General features: G+C 44.5%; 1 long non-coding RNA gene across 1 annotated transcript; it reads left to right on the forward strand.

The window, feature by feature from the left end:
- The first annotated feature begins 1,992 nt into the window (after window positions 1–1,992).
- On the forward strand, window positions 1,993–5,972 carry LOC131520236 (uncharacterized). The gene is made up of 2 exons (XR_009266000.1): window positions 1,993–2,209; window positions 5,478–5,972. It is a non-coding gene; the product is annotated as an uncharacterized LOC131520236 (long non-coding RNA).
- The last annotated feature ends 9,017 nt before the right edge of the window (window positions 5,973–14,989 follow it).

Genomic DNA, 14,989 nt, shown 5'->3' on the forward strand with positions numbered 1-14,989 from the left:
CGAGACTCCAACAAAAGAGAAACAGAAACGGGAAAGCAAGTTTCTGAAAAGCATGAGAAATCAAGTAGGGTCACGGAAGTTGCTACACCTGAACAAAGGAATAGGAACTGAATTTTTAAAAAGAAAAAAAAAAGACTAGGAGGAAATAAAACCAAAAATCATCACAAGGTTATATTTTTAAAAAATCAGTGATTTATTTTACTTCCCACTTTCTTCTGTTTTCCAGTTTTTCTTTAAGAATGTTTTTAACGTTTATTTATTTTTGAGAGAGAGACACAGAGGGTGAGTGGAGGCAGAGGAGGGGCAGAGAGAGAGGGAGTCACAGAATCCAAAGTAGGCTCTAGGCTTCTGGCTGTCAGCACAGAGCTGGACATGGGGTTCAAACTAAGCAACCGCAAGATCATGACCTGAGCCTAAGTCAGAGGCTTAACCAACTGAGCCACCCAGGCACCCCTTCTTTTTTTTTTCTTTTAATTTTTTTTATTTATTTTGAGAGAGAGCACGTGGGAGAGGGGCAGATTGAGAGAGAGAGAGAGAGAGAGAGAGAATCCCAAGCAGGATCTGAGCTGACAGTGCGGAGCCTGATATGGGGCTCAAACTCACAAACTGTGAGATCATGACCTGAGCTGAAACCAAGAGTTAGATACTTAACCAACTGATCTACCCAGGAGCCCAGATAGAGTACTTATAAGTGCAATCTACCTGAATAAATTCCTCATAGCCAATTTTCCTTTTTTTTTTTTTTTAAGTTTATTTATTTATTTTGAGGGAGAGAGAGCGAGCTAGTAGGAGAGGGGCAGAAAGACAGAGACAGAGAGAGGGAATCCCAAGCAGGCTCCACGCTGTCAGCGCAGAGCCCAACTTGGGGTCAAACTTAACGAACTGTGAGATCATGACCTGAGCCTAAGTCAGATGCTTAACTGAATGAGCCACCCAGGTGCCCCTGTATCTTCCAATTTTTCTAAAATGACTGTGGCATTAATTTTACAACCACTAAAAACTATTATAATGAAAATCACAGAAAATAGTTTGTTAAATTTAGATAATGTTATCTGTATTTCAAGTTAACTTTTTTTTTATCAGAGCTGCATATCCAAGTGATTAAAGTATAAATAGCAAGTAATATTTTTAAAATGTTTATTGTTGGGGGGGAGCAGAAAGAGAGGGAGACAGGATCCAAAGGTGGACTCCACACTGACATCAGAGAGCCACTGTGGGACTTGAACTCACCAATCTGAGATCATGACCTGAGCCAAAATCAGACACTTAATGGACTGAACCACCCAGGCACCCCCCAGGTAATATTTTTAATGGGGCTGTCTCTGAGGTTTCTGGCAGCCAAAGCAATAGAGGTTAATTTCACAATTCCATAAACAAAGAATGGGGCATACCAATTACTACTTCAAGATAGCCCAACCTTATGATGCACCTGACTTTAAATGAAATTCCTGGGTTTTGTGTGCAGCTTATCTTGGCTCTGAAGGAGGTATCAAGGGGACAATCTATAAAGTTTCAGCAAGAGTAGGTTTCTTCCAATAAATAGATTTCCTCCTATAAGGACTGCTATGAAGGCACAGGATACCTGAGATCAGAGAACAAATGACACATGGGTAGTGCCAGCTGGATGCTTTCTCCCTGCCAAGGAAGATACAGTGCCATGCTAGAGTTGGAGGGGCCCAGGCTGTGTGTCACAGACAATACAGACATCCCTCATTTGGGCAGCTGGCCTACCTAAGCTATAAGTCACTTCTGCCACCGATACTTTAGCACCACAAGTACATTTCTAGGACTGTAAATGTGTTTCTCATTCTGTATGTGGACCAATCAGGCCACAGTATGCTCCCCAAGAAGCAGTTCCCAGGCTCAGGAGGAGTTTAGCTTCTAACCAATGCATATAACTGGTAATCCTTCCCATCTTGACACTACTCAACTCTCCGATTACCTTCAACACTTCTGACCGCTAAACTTTGAATGATGGATGACATACTTCTCTGTCTCCTTAAACAGGATTCTAAACATAATTTCATCTTTTCCAAGCCTCTAGTCATCTTCACAAGCGTGGCCTCCTGTGCTGTGAAATGCTGCCCTTGCTCTGGGCGGCCCTCTGTGCTCCCTCTCCACAGATGTACATCTGCTTGCTGATCCATGACGTCCCCAAATATTGTGGGCACGGTAATGCTGCTACAAACGTTGTCCTACAGACATACGTGTATGTATGTTTTCACTTCTCTTGAGAGTAATACCTAGGAGTGGCACTGCTGGGTCACCGGCTTGAGGAATGTGCAACTTTATTACAAACAGCCAGTTTTTCAGAGCGGCTGTGCCATCCTGCACTCCGCCAGCAGTGTGTGTACATCCCAGCAGCTCCGCGCCCCCCTCTGGCTGACCTCTGCACCACCAGCACCCTGATCCAAGCCACCATCTCCCTCTATCATTGCAATAGCCTCCTAACAGGCACTCCCTGTACTCTTCCTCCTTTTATAAAAGTCAGATGGTGTCACTCCACTCTTTAGAGTCCTCTAAGTTTTCCCAAGCTCTTTTCAATAGCTTCCAAAGTCCCATATGAGCTGTACCCTCTTTAAGCTCAAATCCTACCACTGTCCCCTTATTATTCTCCCTCAATACCAATGGCCTCTGTGCTTTCCCTAGGCCTGGCTTTATTTCCTCCACAGCACCTATTACAACCTGAAATATTACATAGTGATTTGCTCCACAAGGAGGACAGGGACTTGTTCTATCTATACTCTTGTCTTGGTCCCCAGACAGTGCTTGGTACTGCTGGGTGCTCAACAGGTAGAATAACTATGTCGACAATAAAATCATCAGGTGCTGTTAGGTGTTATGCAGAAAACTAAACAGGGCACTGCGAGGGCAAGTGACTAATGGGTGGCTAATGAGCTTGGTTCTCTGATGCCTGAAAGTCAAAAAAGGGAGCAGATGTGACAGGAGGAGGAGGAGCACTCTGGACACAGGAAGCCATCTACTGCAAGCATGCAGCCACCAGCAGGAGCCTGATGCAGCTGATGCGTAGTGGGTGAGGGAAGGAAGTGCCAGGTGACAGCAGGGAGGCTTGGGGGAAGGCTAGGTGAGGAGTTGGGATTTTACCCTAAACATTGTAGGGGGCCACTGACATAGTCCTGCAGGGTGGGATTTATGCCAATTGGCTGCCAAATTCTTTGCATCTCCTATTTAGATTTTTGCAGTCAGGGTAGCTTCTCTCTGCTTCAATCCCCCAGTTCTCATTCACTGCTTCTATTAGGCTGTGGGCTTTTTGTTTTGTTTTGTTTTTAGAGAGAGAGAAAGAGCGTGATTGGAGAAGTGGCAGCTGGCGGGGTGGGGGGGGGAGGGCGGGGACAGAGGATCCAAAGTGGGGCTTTGGATGGGGGGGCTCAAACTCATGAACCTCAAGATCATAACCTGAGCGGAAGTCGGACACTCACCTGACTGAGCCACCCGGGTGCCTTAGGCTTTAGGCTTTAAAATCTGTAAGCATTGTTTATAAATTAAGAGAGCTTTTGACACTCGATTTCAGCTCTGGTCATGATTGCAGGATAATGGGATTGAGCCCCACATCGGGATTGAGATTCTCTCTCTCCTGCCTTTCTCACCCGGTTGTATGCTCTCTCTCTGTCTAAAACAAAACAAAACAAAAACAAAACAGAGAATGTGATGCTTCTCAAAAAGGGTCAGAAAACATAGCACTGGGTGCCAGACACTGGAAGGGGAGGGACGCTAAGGGAACCCAGGAAGGGTGGAATATTTCTATATCCTCATTGCAGTGTTTGTTACTCAACTGTATACTTTTGTCAAAACTCATAGAATTCTACACTAAAAAGGTGAACTTCACCATATGTAAAAATAATACCTTAATTCAAAAATAAAACAGTAAATACACAAATAAACCGGAAAGAATGATGCTCTTAGTAAGGAAGACAGAACACAAAACACAATGAGGTTTTGGCTGAAAGTATGTAGGAAGCTAAGCAAGCAGTCTGATCTAGGTTTCACTTTTTCCTGAGGCTTCTCACTGTTGCTTCCGGCTGCTGGGCCGCTCCTCCTCTGAAACCCCAACCCCCTTTCTTTTTTTTTTTTAAGTTTTTTGTTTTGTTTTAGTTTTTTTAAGGGACAGAGAGAGAGGGAAACACAGAATCCGAAGCAGGGTCCAGGCTCTGAGCTGTCAGCATAGAACCCGATGTAGGACTTGAACCTACGAACTGTGAGATCATGACCTAAGCTGAAGTCAGACTCTTTTTTTTTTTAATTTTTTTTTTTCAACGTTTTTTTTATTTATTTTGGGGACAGAGAGAGACAGAGCATGAACGGGGGAGGGGCAGAGAGAGAGGGAGACACAGAATCGGAAACAGGCTCCAGGCTCCGAGCCATCAGCCCAGAGCCCGACGCGGGGCTCGAACTCACGGACCGCGAGATCGTGACCTGGCTGAAGTCGGACGCTTAACCGACTGCGCCACCCAGGCGCCCCTGAAGTCAGACTCTTAACCAATTGAGCCACCCAGGCGCCTCCCCAACCCCCTTTCTAAGTTCCCTTTATTGCAACAGAAAGAGGATAACATTTTCAAAAACATCTTTAAGGAATACTGTTTGAAAATGATTATTTCTGAAACCCATTGTTGGGCTGAATTGTGTTCTCCTCAAATTCATATGTTGAAGCTCTAACCTCCCACTCTCTCAGAATGTGAGTATATTTGGAGATGGGCTCTTTAAGAAGGTAGTTAAGGTGAAATGAGGCCATTGGTGTATGCCCTAATCCAATATGACTGATATCCTTATGGGAAGAAATCAGGACACAGACACCCAGAGAGTGAGGGCCATGTGAAGACACAGGGAAGGGCAGCTGTCTATAAGCCAAGGAGAGTGGCCTCAGAAGAAACCTTGATCTTAGACTTACTCTATAATTGTGAGAGAGTTGGTTTCTGTTGTTTAAGCCTCCAGGTATGCCATATTCTGTTACGGCAGCCATGGCAAACTAACACACCACCTTCAGCTGTGAGTCACCTGTACCCAGTCAGGGGGGGCTAGGTTTCTTTCCCTTTTACTGCCTACGTTCCTTACCACAGGAAGGAACCTCTGGTCCTGGAGAGGTCACACCTGTCTTATCCTGCTCCAAGGTCAAGAGCAAAGCTTACCTTTTTTTAGAAAAATTCAAAGCTTTCCCTCCTTCTCAGGCCTGAATCCCTGAAGACCTCCTTGCAGGCTGTTTCTGACAGGACTCGGTGATGGCTGACTCTGGCAGAGTGCTATTGGGCCTCCCTAAACTGTTATGACCTGACCTTTCCAGGCTCTGTCTCTGGGCGGGTAATACTCAAATCCACACCCAGTCTCACAGGAAAACTGAACCCAGGCCTGGACCCCTCCAGCTTCAGACACCTGCACAGCCCTGTGTATGTCCACAGCACTGGTAGGGAGGGACTCAGTGACAGCTTTGTTTAAAGCACTGTTTATACTCTTTCTTGTTCAAGGCTGAATTTGGAAAATCGAGGTTACTGGCTACCTGACATCCAGATGCCCAAGGTATTTTTGTGTGAAGACAACTCGGGGCTGAAAATTGGTTTGGGGAAGATGAACCAAATAACATCTACTCTATCTCATGTGGAATCAGGGAGGAAGACAGACTACTCTCCCTATGGCACATCTCAGGGATCTTAGAAAGTCCTGTTGGCTTCCCCTTCCCCAATCCTGTCTGTGCTTTGATTAATGCAAAAAAGCAAGTCTCCAGGGGCACCTGGCTGGCTCAGTCAGAAGAGCGTGTAACTATTGATCTCAGGGTCATGAATTCAAGCCCCACGTTAGGTGTAGAGATTATTTAAACAAATAAACTTAAAAAAAAAAAAAGCAGATCTCCAGCAGAGGACATATGAACTATGTAAGCTTGTATTAAAAGTCATTTATTTATAAAGAATGTTTTTCTTGTATGCTTCTTTTTAAAATATCTCAAATGCACTGCATTGGATGAATCGTGTTCCCTAGTTTTTGTTGTTGTTGTTGTCATTGTTGTTTTTTAAGTCTATTTATTTATTTTGAAAGAGAGAGCGAGAGAGTGGGAGAGAGTGAGTGGGGGGAGGGGCAGAGGGGGAGGGAGTGAGAGAGAGAATCCCAAGCAGGCCCTGTGCTCACAGCACAGATCCCAACATGGGGCTTGATCTCATGATGGGAGATCATGACCTGAGCCGAAATCAAGAGTTGGACACTTAACCAGCTGAGCCACCCAGGTGCCCCCATCTCCTTAGTTCTTAGCGTGTGGTCATCAGTCCCCTCTCCTGTGTTGTTTCTCATTTATTTCTTCTCTTTTCCCCCCCTTTCCATATGCGTCACTTCCCTCTCAGAGGCAGCCTTTATGACATGTGTATCATATATCATTTGTTTATATAAAGTCTTGTAAAAAAAAAGTATACTGTTGTTTTGTACGTATTATAGTAGATCTCATTTTTTCCTCACTCAGCACAGTATTTGCAAGATCCCTCCATGTTTCCATGTGTGTCACTTCTAAGTGCCACAGAGTACTCCACTGTGGGCATCCCCCACATTTTGCTCATCCGCTCCCACATATATGCAAACCCCAAATTGCCTCCAACTTGCTGCTGTGATAAATAACACTCAAATGAACATCTTCAAATATGGTCCCTATGTGCCTGAATAAGGATTTTTTTTTTTTTTTTGGAGAGAGAGAGAGAGAGAGAGAGAGAGAGGGAGAGAACAAGTGGGAGAGGTGCAGAGAGAGGGGGGACAGGGGATCCGAAGTGGGGTCTGTGCTGTCAGCACAGAGCCTGACGGGCTTGAATTCATGAACTGCGAGGTCATGACCTGAGTCGAAGTCTGACACTTAACCGGTTGAGCCACGCAGCCGCCCCTGAGTGAGAATTTTTTAGAGAGCCCACTGGGAACAGAATTACTGGTCACAGGGTGGGCATATGGGTAAATTGACCGAGTACTCACAGCCGCTCTCCCCACTGGTTGTTCTTCTCTACATTCCCACCAGGAGGGCCTGTTGCTCCTGTTTCCCTCCATCCTCACCAACACTTGGCATGATCTTTGTTGCTGATTTTGCTCATCTAATAGGTATAAAGTGATATCTCATTGTTATTTTGTTTGTGCATTTCCATAGTTCCATGATAAGCAATAAGTCTGAGCATTCTTGTTCAGGATAGGATAAAAGTATCAATTTGAATCTTCCATGGAGCAGACGCTGAAACAGGACAGCAAGAAGTTTTTTCGGGGGAGATAACGTCTGTGAAAGATAGAGGAAGAAGCAGGACTGGACAGGGAAAGCCTTCAGATCACAACACAGGTCTGAGCCCTGTAAAAGGAAGCAGGGGAGGAACCAGAACTGGACAGACCATGAAGCAGATCTAATCAGGTCACAGCCATGCCAGTAGGTCGCTCCAGAGCAAAGAATGGCGCACCATGCTCATTTACGCTTGGGAAGCACATGGCCTCTGTGGCAGGGTCTGAAAGCCACGCAGCCGGAGGCTGTCAGCTAACTGAACTTCTAGCAGCTGACAAGCAAGCTTTTTGTTGATGGCAGGTCTGAGCAGTGCTTCTCTGTGACTGCCACAATAGCTGTGCTGCAGTGATAAACTAGGAGACCCCAGGAGCTTAAGATCTCAAAAATGTATTTCTCGCGCAGTCTGACATGGGTCAAGTGGCTCTCCTCGGAGGTCCTCCTCCCAAGGTGATGCTAAGATCCAAGCAGCCCTCCTTCTGAGATCTCTGCTGTCACGAGTTCTTCACTTCTACTGGCAAAGACACAGGGACACAGTGTGCAGAGCTCACTCCTGACTGACTCAGCAGGAGCTGCACAGCCTTCCCACTCACATCCCCTGTGGGAGTGCCTATGTCATGATCTCAACATAGCTACAGACGAAGAAGCCAGGAAATAGAGTTTTGTGTGTGTGTGTGCATCCAGGAAGAGGAGATACGATGGGGGCACCATTGTTTCCTCAACGCTGCTTTGGTAATTTACCTGTTTACTCCTTTGCCCATGTATCCATTGGGTTCTTATCCTTTTCTTATTAGTTTGCAGGAGTTCCTCAGGTATCCGACATACTAGGCCCCTTATTTGTTTTAGACATTACAAATTCTTCCCATCTGTTCTTGGCCTGTTAACTTTGTGGTATCCTGCATTAAACAAAATTCTCAAATTCATCCATTTCTTCCCTTTTAGTCTGTGCTTTCTATTTTTTTATTTTATTTATTTTTATTTTAGAGATAGAGAAAGTACAAGCAGGGGAGAGGGGTAGAAGGGGAGAGAGAATGAATATTCTTTTTTTTAATAGATTTTTTCTTTACATTTATTTATTTATAAGAGATAGAGTAAGCAGGGGAGGGACAGAGAGAGAGGAAGACACAGAATCCAAAGCAGGCTCCAGGCTGTGAGTTGTCAGCACAGAGCCCCACGTGGGGCTCGAACCCACAAACCATAAGATCATAACCTGAGCTGAAGTTGGATGCTTAACTAACTGAGCCACCCAGACACCCCAAGAGAGAATGAATCTTAAGCAGGGGTTTGATCCCACGACCTTGGGATCATGGCCTGAGCTGAAATCACAAGTCAGATGCTCAACTGAGACATCCAAGTGCCCCTATTTAGTCTGTGCTTATGAAGTATAATTTAAGAAGTCTTTTTTCCCATAGGTCACAAAGATATTCTCCTACATTTTTTCTATTGTTTAAATTTGTAGTTTGATTTGTTACATTTTGAGAATGTAAAAACATGAGGTAAAATACCTAGGAATAAATTTAACCAAGGAGTTAGAAGATTTATACTCCGAAAACTGTAGAACATTGATGAAAGAAATTGAAGAAGGCACAAATAAATGGAAAGATATTCTATGGTCGTGGATTAGAAAAATTACTGGGGCACCTGGGTGGCTCAGTTGGTTGAGCATCCAACTTTGGCTCAGGTCATGATCTTGCAGTTCTGAGTTTGAGCCCCACGTCAGGCTCTCTGCTGGCAGCTCGGACAGAGCTTAGAGCCTGGAGCCTGCTTCAGATTGTGTGTCTCCCTCTCTCTCTGCCCATCCCCAGCTTGTGCTCTGTCTTTTCTCTGGTCTCTCTCTCAAAACTAAATAAACATTTTTAAAAAAAGAAAAGAAAAATTAATATTGTTAAAATAGCCATACTAACCAAAGCAATCTACAAATTCAATGCAATCCCTGCCAAAATTCCAACGGCATTTAAAAAATATTTTATTATTATTATTTTTATTATTTATTATTTTTTTTAGGTTTACTTATTTATTTGGAGAGAGAGAGTAAGCAGGGGAGTGGCAGAGACAGAAGGAGAGAGAAAATCCCAAGCAGGCTCTGCGCTGGCAGCACAGAGCCTGGTGTGGGGCTCAAACTCACAAACGTGAGATCATGACCTGAGCCAAAATCAAGAGCTGGTCACTTAACGACTGAGTTACCCAGGTACCTTTCCAATGGCATTTTTTTATAGAAATAGAAAAAAAAATCCTAAAATTTGTATGGAACCACAAAAGACCCTGATTAGCCAAAGCAATCCTGAGAAAGAAGAACAAAGCTAGAAGCATCATGCTCCCCGATTTCAAACTATATTACAAAGCTACAGTAATCAAAATAGTATGGTATTTGCATAAAGACACACAGATTGATGGAACAGAAAGGGAAGCCCAGAAATAAGTTCACACATACGATCAATTAAATTTCAAGAAAATAGTCAAGAATACTCAATGAGGAAAAGGTAATAAAAAGTGTAGAATTAAAAGTATAGGGAAAACGGGGGTGCCTGGGTGGCTCAGCTGAATGTTTGACTTTTCATTTCGGCTCAGGTCATGATCCCAGGGGCTCTGTGCTGAGTGTGGAACCTGCTTAAGATTCTCTCTCTCTCTCTCTCTCTCTCTCTCTCTTTCTCTCGCTCTCTCTCCCCCTCCCTCTCCCGTAACCCCTCTCCTCTGCTTGTGCATGCTCTTTCTCCTGAAAAAAAAATTAAAAAATTAATTTCCACATGAAAGAGAATTTTCACATGTCTTTCTACATGAAAGAGAATGAAAATGGACCCCAATCTTACCCCATGGACAAAAATCAACTAAAAATGCATTGAAGACTTGAATGTAAGACCTGAAACCATAACATTCCTAGAAGAAAACATAGGAAGTAAGCTCCTATACATTGATCTTGGCAACGACATTTTGCATTTGATGCAGAAAGCAAAGGCAACAAAAACAAAAAAAAAAATATGTAAGTGGGACTACATCAAACTGAAAAGCTTCTGCACAGCAAAGGAAATTATCAGCAAAATGAAAAGGCAACCCACAGAATGAGAGAAAATATTTTCAAATCATATATCTGATTAGGGGTTACTATCTAAAATATATAAATTATTAAATTATATAAATTATATAAATTAAAATATATATATTATATATATATAAAATATATATATAATATATAATGAACCCATAAACAATCTGATTTAAAAATGGGTGGAGGAAGTTAGCCATTTTTCCAAAGAATATGTACAAATGGCCAAAAGATAGATTAAAAAGTGCTTAACATCACCAATCAAATAATTCAAATAAAAACTACAATGAAATATCACCTCACATCCATTAGAATGGTTATCATCAAAAAGACAAGAGATAAATGCTGTTGAAGATGTGGAGAGAAGGGAACCCTTGTGCACTATCAGTGGGAATACAGCCATTATAGAAAACAGTATGGAGGTTCTTCAAAACAATTGGAGCACCTGGGTGGCTCGGTTAGTTAAGCGTCCGACTTCAGCTCAGGTCACGATCTCATGGTTCGTGAGTTTGAGCCCCGCGTTGGGCTCTGTGCTGACAGCTCGGAGCCTGGAGACTGCTTCGGATTCTGTGTCTCCCTCTCTCTGCCCCTCCCCTGCTCACACTCTCTCAAAAATAAATGTTAACAAAATTTTTTAAATTAAAAATAGGGGCCACCTGGGTGGCTCAGTTGGTTAAGCATCTGACTCTTGATTTCAGCTCAGGTCATGATCCCAGTGTCCCAGGGATTGAGCCCTGGGTCCGGCTCCATGCTGAGTCTGCTTGAGATTTGTTGTCCATGCTCAACATGGAGTCTGCTTGAGATTTGCTGTCTCCTTCTGCACCTCTTCCCTGCTCACGTGCTCTCTCTAAATAAAAAAATAAATAAATAAAAGAAATAAAAAAAAATTAAAAATAGAACTACTCTATGATCCAGCAATCCCAATTCTGGGCATTTATCCAAAGGGAATGAAATCACTATCGCAAAGGGATATCTGCACCCATGTGTTCACTGCAGCATTATATACAATAGCCAAGACATGAAAACATCTACATGTCCATTGACATGAATAGATGAAGAAAATGTGACACAAATCCACACACACACACCCCACATACACATTGGACTCTTGCTCACCATAAAAAAAAAATAAAATCCTGCTGTTTCCAACAACATGGATAGACTTTGAGGGCATTATGCTAAGTGAGATGAGTCAGAGAAAGACAAATACTGTATGATCTCACTTACATGTGGAGTCTAAAAAAGCCCCCCAAAACCTGAACTCACAGAAACAGAGGCAGGGGGTCAGGGTTGGGTGAAATATGTGAAGAGGGTCAAAAGGTACAAACTTCTAGTTATAAGATACATAAATCCTGGGGATGTCATGTCCAGCACGGTGACTCTAGTTAACAACACTGTATTGTATATTTGAAAGTTGCTAAGGGAGTAGGTCTTAGTTCTCATCACAAGAAAAAAATTGTAACTATGTGAGATGATGGATGTTAGCTAAACAGTGGTGATCATGTCACAATATATACACATATCAAATCATTGTTGTGTATCTTAAACTACCACAATGTTTTGTATCAATTATATCTCAATAAAACTGGGGGCGGGGAAGAAGTCCTTTCTCTATAGGTCAAAGATATTCTCCTACATTTTCTCTATTTTATAAATCTGTAGTTTTATTTTTTAATTTTGGTCTTTAATTCATCCCAAGTTTATTTTTACACATAGTGTTACAACAGGAAACTACTTTCATTTTGTCTATACAGTGAGCCCATTTGCCAAACATCTGCAAAAACAATTCATCTCTCCTATTGATTCATAGGGCCTCCTTAATCACAACCTGAGTTTCCACGGTCCCTCTGAATGCTTTTTTCGGGGTCCCATCAGTCTGCTGGTCCTTCTATCCATACTGCATGGTTTTTATTATGACTTTGCATTAGGGCCTACTATAGTTAAGGCAACGCCCCTACTCTTTTTTTTTTTTTTTCAAGGTTGTTTTAATTTTTATTTAATGTTTATTTTTGAGACAGAGAGAGACAGAGCATGAGTGGGGGAGGGGCAGAGAGAGAGGGAGACACAGAATCTGAAACAGGCTCCAGGCTCTGAGCTGTCAGCACAGAGCCTGATGCGGGGCTCGAACCCACGAACCATGAGATCATGCTCTGAGCCGAAGTCGGACACTCAACTAACTGAGCCACCCAGGCGCCCCTTCAAGGTTGTTTTAGCTATTCATGTGTTTTTATTCTTTACAAAAATGTGAAAGAGTTTCCTGTCCTAGAAGATAGGTTTTGATGGAGAGTCCGGAAGGGGAGTGCTGGGGAGAGGAAAACAAGGAGAGGCCAAGTGGGGAAGCTGAAAGGGGCCATCAGCTTAGTTTAGTAGTCAACTTTGCTGGGCTGGGGACAGCGCAGATACAGGGGACAGCAGTGAACTCTGCAACACACGCAGATGCATTGAAGGGTCAGCACGTGGCTCATACCAGAGGCATTGGGGGATTTAGAGGGAAGAGGGGGCATGGACTGGAGGGGTCTGGGCAGGCTGCCCAGGGGTGGGGTCAGAGGGAGGTTGACAGGCCTTTAGCACAGTGGTTAAGAGCTCAGTCTTTGCAGTTGGTTTTTTCAGTTCTGCACCTTACTGGCTCTGTGGCCCTGGGCATGGTACCTAACTGCTCCAAGGCTTAGTTTTCTCATCAATAAAATGGGGATAATAATGCCTCTGAATATAGTGACTGGTACAGTGTGCTCTAATTATTACCTATCAAATGGAAAAGAAGAGGAACAGTATGTATTAGGCATAAAGTCAGAATGAGCAAGGCAAGTCCTCAGAATACATAGAAACCTGGTGAGAAGTCATTGGTATTCCTGGGCTTGCAAGCAAGGAGGCCAGCAGCTACCCCCAAGAAAGCTGGCTATTGGCTCCCCACAAGCTGGCTCCCCACCCCCAGAGCTGGCTTCTTGACTTCCAATTTCCTACCTGTAAAAGAAGATGATAATACATGCTTCCAAGTTGTATTTTAAATATAGGAACTATATAAAAATCTTAGGCATGGTGTCTGGCATAATAGTAAGTTCTCAGTAAATGGCTGCCATTGCTATTATTACTTGGTGTCCCTTTAGAGGCTCCCAAACGGTTCTGTGCAGCTGAGGGTGATTGGCTGGGGGGTCAGAGGTCAGGGTGTGGGGAGGTGGTTCTGGGAGTAGGAGCTCAGTAGCTGGGGCTTCTGAAGGGGCACAGAGACGGGACACCTGGGTGGCTCAGTTGGTTAAGTGGCCAACTTAGGCTCAGGTCATGATCTCGTGGCCATGGGTTTGAGCCCTATGGTGGGCTCTGTGCTGACAGCTCAGAGTCTGCTCAGATTCTGTGTCTCCCTCTCTCTCTGCCCCTCCCCCTCTTGTGCTCTGTGTCTCCCTCTCAAAAATAAATAAACATTAAAAAAAAAAAGAAACATTGTTTAAGTGAAGGGGCACAAAGAGGAAGGAAGGAGAGGATAGGGGCTGCCGACTTGCACCCCTATCCCCTTCCTTCCCTTGTCACTTCCTGAGCAGCCTCCATAGCCCCTCCCTATCTGTTCCTCAGTTGCTTGCACCCCCACAAACCTGGACTTGATAGTGACCCTCTTCTCCAGGTGTCTCTCATTTCCCAGCAGGGTTGGTGATGTATTGCCTCTGGGCTCTCAGGAGACCTCAGGTGCCTGGCCTGGGAAACTGAAGGGATGGAGGAAGGCAGGTGGCAGGCTGGCGCCTCTGGGCTTTGTCAACTGAGCTCCGAGAGAGCACGCCTGTGGCTGCCTGGGTGCATTTGGTCCCTGGTGCCTGGCATACTGTACGTGCGTGTTGACTAAGTCACTTCTTGCTCCTGTTTTGATGGTATCTTGTCCCGTAGAACTGTAGGAGGTAAAGCCTCTGACTTCCCCAGAGACAAGTCCACATGGGGTGGGGATTCTGGATGGCAGATGGGCTCACACTCTACCTTCTAGTGCCTGCTTCCCACAAGCACCCCCATGCCCAGCCTCTCCAGACATGCCATTCTTAGGTCAGAGTTTCCGCGAGCCCACAGATACCACTTCCTTCCCCCTTCACAATGCTCATGAAAGTCAATGTGATGCACCCAACCTGACTTTAGATTCGTGACATCAAGGTTCCTTCCATCCTAGACACCCGCACCCCTCACCTCAGGGATAGAATCTGATGACAAAGACCTGGGGTGATGAAAGGGAGGTGAAGGTGTAACATCTTGTGTCAGGGAAGACTAACTGGCAGAGTACCACGCATACAGCTAGCTCTCCATAACTACTTCCTCTGTGACTGGAGTTGAGGTTAGGGGACATGGGACCTCCAAGGTTTTCTGAACCAACAGCCACATTAACAGAGGGCAGAAGAACATGATGGCTTATTTCCTGATACCCCAGGTCTCTCCAGCCCCAAGTGAATAAGTACCTCAGAGCTTCTGCTCTGTGCCTGACTCAGGACTCTACTGTGGGATCCAGAAAAAGGGTCAAGCCAGGGGCTTATCATCTTTGGTGGACCCTGGGCTGAGATGCAGGAACAAGTGGTGGGGTTAAGGTGCTGCTGTATGAGAGTCCAATGTGGGAGGCCCAGGGAGAGCTGTAGGAAAGTGCCAGGGGAGAGGGGAAGAGTGGTTTACATGATGGCATGACTCCCCTGTCCTTTGAAGTGTGGTGTGCACAGGGGCCAGGAGCTGCAGACAAGATGCCTGGGAAGGAA

This window comes from Neofelis nebulosa, chromosome 8 (assembly GCF_028018385.1).
Source record: "Neofelis nebulosa isolate mNeoNeb1 chromosome 8, mNeoNeb1.pri, whole genome shotgun sequence".
Classification (NCBI taxonomy): domain Eukaryota; kingdom Metazoa; phylum Chordata; class Mammalia; order Carnivora; family Felidae; genus Neofelis; species Neofelis nebulosa.